The 5,452-nt window shown below is 48.7% G+C and overlaps 1 non-coding gene across 1 annotated transcript; it reads right to left on the minus strand.

Annotated features, from left to right (window-relative positions):
• Positions 1–2,761: 2,761 nt before the first annotated feature.
• Positions 2,762–2,916, minus strand: LOC125596365. Its single transcript, XR_007331010.1, has one exon. It is a non-coding gene; the product is annotated as a 5.8S ribosomal RNA (ribosomal RNA).
• Positions 2,917–5,452: the final 2,536 nt, after the last annotated feature.

Below are 5,452 nucleotides of genomic sequence, written 5' to 3' on the forward strand. Positions count from 1 at the left end.
TTGGAGGAAACACATGACTCGGATTCGAGGACGTATCCATTGCTAGTGGGGAGACTTGTAACATCCCGGATCCTGAATAGGATCATTGGGACGACCATGGTTCAAGGAAACGTACTAGCCAGTCTTAAGACATCAAGGCAAGCGTTCCATGGCCGGATAAGAAGGTTAAGGACGTAAGGCAACTTAGACTTAACCTTACACAAGTCAAGAATTAGCTAGACCGAGCAAGACGGTAGCTGGACGAATGAAACGGGTAGCTCAACCAGCTCAACGGAGTTAGGTTAAGCTCACTCAAGCTCGGACACTACAAGGTCAGCTCCACCAGCTGGACTACTAGCTCACTCAGCTGAGGCAGCTGGAGGTCAGCTCATCTCAGCTTGACGGACTGTTCGGGTTTCGGTCCGATGGTCTGGGTCCGGGCCGGTGGCAGGCCATGGGGGTCCGGCCATGAGGTCATGGACCGTTGGGGCTTGGGACAAGGCCGTGGGCTAAGTCCAGAAGAGTTGGGTAAGGCTTTGGGCCTCTGCCCGACCCAAACCCATGCAGTGTTGGCGAAGGGACGCATGCGGCCGGAAGGGTGTAACCCTTGGCCGATTGTGCCCGTTCGCTGGCCAGTCATGCCTGTTCGTGGGGCAAGACTTACCACCTCGTTTTCTATAAATATGGGGTCCTCTCTGTCGATTTCATCATCCAATCCAGAGTAAAATACTCAGAGAAATCGTAGAGAGAGAGAAAGAAAGAGAGAGAGAGTTTTCGGCCAAAGCAAGGCCGATTGTGTGGTGGTTAGGTTTCCGGCGATCTGATCGTTTGTGAAGCAACCTCCGATCAAGTATGGGAGACCGAGAGCAGGAGAAGAGCGTGGAGAACCCTGACCTGGTTCAGAAGGTACGTGGTGGGCTTTGGCCGCACCAGTCCGAACGGACGGTCCTTGTGACCGCACCGCGGCTCTGGACGGTTCATTAGACCTGACCGCTTCTCCTCTTCTTGTTTCTATCTGGTCCTTTCTATTCTATCTGATTATGCACGAAGGGTTGTGTTGGTTCAGACCAAGGGACACGTTCCTGGACTTGGCCGGACATAACCAAACCGCTAACCTACTCTTTCGGTTAGATGGTTGGTTCGAATCGCACCATAGACTGGGCGGTTGGGCTCAATGGTTTGGCATGTCCCAAGAGGCACGAGTGTCACAAGTTACCAACGGTTGTGAGTTGCCAAAGGGTGTGAGTAACCAAGAGTTACGAACGCCAAATGGTACGATCACCAAGTAGTACGAGGACCAAGAGGTACCAAAGGCCGAAGGGGTGCGTGTACCAAGCAGTGCTTGTTGAGACAGGTCGTGTCCGTTCCTTAGGGATCAGACCATGTCTTGTCCGTTGAGACAAGTACACGGTCCGTCCAGGCCAGGGTAAGAGTCGCAAGGTCCGAGTGGCCATTGGCCTGACTGGATTAGGCGTGAGGCTTACTCGGCCGTTAGATCCAAGCCTAAGGCCAGATCAGGTGAGTCCGTTGGGCCATTGAGCCGGACTTCATTTAGGCCGGTCGCACCTAGATTCTATCCGGATGGACGGATTGGTCTTCGGGATGATTCGGACTGTTCGTGTGTTCTGTTATCTATTCTGGACTGTCTATCTGATTCTAAGTCAAGGGATGGTTGGTTGAATGACTTAGGATTCGGTTGGCAGGTTCATATCTTTTTATATGTATATTGTCTGAGGTTTATCAATGTTCTAGGAACCAAGCCAAGCATTGTAGGATCGACCAGTCCTATTCTCGGTTATGATTAATGCTTACCTGGTTGTGGTTTCAGGAACTAAGGATGGTTCTGGTCAAGCCAAGGAGACATGAAGGCTCGGTCAGTGAGAGGCAGTGTAACGTGTGGTTAGATGATGCTAGGGACGAACTAGTGATTGTCTATGAAACTGTTAAGAAGTTGTGTATTGGATCTCATGTTTCTAAGTAATACAAAGTTTATACATTGTTATTCCGCTGTGCTATCTGTTACATTGTTTTAGAACCTCAGATTTGAACATGAATTAGTAAATGAAAGACTTAAAATGAATCAAACAAGCAAATAAATTGATTAAGTAGCAAACGGGTTCAGTCTTGTCGAGAGGCCGGATTCGGGCGTTACAAGCAGCCACCCCATCCTACCTATTGAAAGTATGAGAATAGGTCGAGGACATTGCATCCCCGATGCCTCTAATCATTGGCTTTACCCAATAGAACTCGTTTCCAAGCTCCAACTATCCTGAGGGAAACTTCGGAGGGAACCTGTCCGATTGGGGCTGCATTCCCAAACAACCCGACTCGTAGACAGTGCCTCGTGGTGCGACAGAGTCCGGGCACGACGGGGCTCTCACCCTCTCTAGCGCCCCATTCCAGCGAACTTGGGCCTGGTCCGTCGCTGAAGAAGCTTCTCCAGACTACAATTTGAACGCCGAAGATGTCCGATTTTCAAGTTGGGCTCTTCCCGGTTCGCTCACCGTTACTAAGGGAATCCTTGTTAGTTTCTTTTCCTACGCTTATTGATATGCTTAAACTCAGCGGGTGATCCCGCTGGCCTGGGGTCTCGTTAAGGACTTTGGGTCATCAAGAGATTTTGGACCGGAACGTCTGACCATATGACGAGAATTGAATTCACACCCGCATGTCAAGACACTCCTTGCGTCCTTAGCTCGGATTTTGGCCAACCGCGTGCGGTAATACACTGGAGATCAGCTTCCGTCCCATATCCTCGAGAGGATAGGGGGACGATGATTTGTAACACCCAGGCAGACGTGCCCTCGGCTAAAAGGCTTGGGGCGCAACTTGCGTTCAAAGACTCGATGGTTCACGGGATTCGCAATTCACAGCAAGTATCACATTTTGCTACGTTCTTCATCGATGCGAGAGCCGAGATATCCATTGCCGAGAGTCGTTTTAGACTTTACATTGCAGCACTGCTTCTGAACAAACACCATCTCCGGGTTGGCTAAAGCAGGCTGTTTAGTTGCATTTTCCTTGACACTTTTTGTGCTGGGGTTTGGTAATATCTGGAAGCTATGCGTACGATCCAACCAAAAATGAAGTCTTGGGCATGGATGAATGCATAACCACGGAGTCGGCAGGCGAAGTAAGAAACCGGCCTACCGAGAGTGACGTTTAATCGTTCTCAGGTCGTTATGTTTGCAGGGTATGACAACGATACTTCCGCAGGTTCACCTATGGAAACCTTGTTACGACTTCTCCTTCCTTTAAATGATAAGGTTTAGAAGACTTGTTGTGACGTCACAGACGGCGAACCACCCACGTCGTCGCGATCCGAACACTTCACCGGATCATTCAATCGGTAGGAGCGACGGGCGGTGTGTACAAAGGGCAGAGACGTAGTCAACGCGAGCTGATGACTCGCGCTTACTAGGAATTCCTCGTTGAAGACCAACAATTGCAATGATCTATCCCCATCACGATGAAATTTCAAGGATTACCCGGGCCTGTCGGCCAAGGTGTGAACTCTTTGAATACATCAGTGTAGCGCGCGTGCGGCCCAAAACATCTAAGGGCATCACAGACCTGTTATTGCCTCAAACTTCCTTGGCCTAAACAGCCATAGTCCCCCTAAGAAGCCGGCCGTGAAGGGATGCCTCTACGTATCTAGTTAGCAGGCTGAGGTCTCGTTCGTTAACGGAATTAACCAGACAAATCGCTCCACAACCTAAGAACGGCCATGCACCACCACCAATAGAATCAAGAAAGATCTATCAGTCTTTCAATCCTTACTATGTCTGGACCTGGTAAGTTTCTCCGTGTTGAGTCAAATTAAGCTGCAGGCTCCACTCCTGGTGGAACCCTTCCGTCAATTCCTTTAAGTTTCAGCCTTGCGACCATACTCCCCCCGGAACCCAAAAACTTTGATTTCTCATAAGGTGCCAGCGGAGTCCTAAAAGCAACATCCGCTGATCCCTGGTCGGCATCGTTTATGGTTGAGACTAGGATAGTATCTGATCGTCTTCGAGCCCCCAACTTTCGTTCTTGATTAATGAAAACATCCTTGGCAAATGCTTTCACAGTTGTTCGTCTTTCATAAATCCAAGAATTTCACATCTGTCTATGAAATACGAATGCCCCCGACTGTAGAAACCCGTAAAAAAAAAAGAATGGTTGAGTACCTTTGTGGTGGTCGAGTTGAAGCCGAAGGATCTGGAAATATTTACCGCCAAGGTCAGACTTCATATTGGAGTTTATTAAAAATATTAAACTTATCTGAACGGGAGAAGAAAAATATTTGGGGTTAATCGCGGGTCAGAAATTCACCGGAATGGTCGAAATCAGGCGAATGGACCGAGAAGTTCGAGGTGGCTTGTTGCATGGGTTTAGAACGTGGTGTCAACTGTCCAGCAAGATGAGTATCTACAGAAGCACGAGGTTTCACCATGCATGTAAGCTGCATAAGCAGCTTGACATGTAGAAGCACGAGGTGGATCGACCAAGCACGAGGTGTCTCCGCGCATGCAACCGAAGCATGCTGCCAGCCATGTCTGTGATGCTGCGGCGCCTTGCATGAGTTCCATTCATGCAGCCTGACATCTGGGAGGAGTGGTGGCGTCCTGCATGTGTCCTGGACATGCAGCCAGACATCTGGAACACGAGGTGTCGCCGCGCATGCGTCCGGAGACATGCGAAGCGACACACGGGCTGCCACCAACCTGAAGCTGATTGGTTGCTGTCTTATATAACTAGCCCACGACCCCAGCTAATTTATTCACATCCAAACCTGTCCAAACCAAGTTAAAAACGTGAGTGAAAAGTAGAAAAAGAAAGCAAGAGTTTCAATCTTTTTCGAGAGTTTTAGAGAGTTTTCGAGGTCAGTTCTCTACTGATTTCGAGTCAGCGCTTAGGGACGGTTCTGTCCAAATGAATTCGTCCAGGCTACCCAGTTTCATGGGTTCAGATCAGTCGAAGTTCTGCTCGATACTCCGCCTGGCAGTCCGAAGAAATGTCCAGAAGCTAGAGGAGCTTCTGTCCGACTCCAGATCAGTCTGTACAGACCTGTTTGTGTCTTCATGGAGAAGCCAAGGTTATGTCCAAGACAAGATCAGTCCAGTCCAATCAAGTATTCCATCGGGGTTTGGCCAAGTCTTCTCCGATCAGCCAGCTGCTTATCGGCAAAGAACACTATGAATTGTGATCAATTGATTGCTGACTTGTTTTCATGCAGGTTCCCGTTACTTGGAAGTTGGATCATGGCAGGAGGCCGAATCTAACTGAGTAACGGTTTGATTAGTTAATAGTTGAGTATTAGTTGATTGAGTTGATAGCATGCTTAGTTATTGCTTGGGAAACGTAGTAGCATGCTAATGGTTAGGTTGATTGGTTAGTTAGCAAATACTGAATTCTTGCTTGTTGATTGAGGTTAGTCAGCTCTTGGTAAGGGAGTGACTAACTGGTTGATTTGTTTGGTGATGATATTGTT

This window comes from Brassica napus, unplaced genomic scaffold, assembly GCF_020379485.1.
Source record: "Brassica napus cultivar Da-Ae unplaced genomic scaffold, Da-Ae ScsIHWf_1200;HRSCAF=1717, whole genome shotgun sequence".
Lineage (NCBI taxonomy): Eukaryota > Viridiplantae > Streptophyta > Magnoliopsida > Brassicales > Brassicaceae > Brassica > Brassica napus.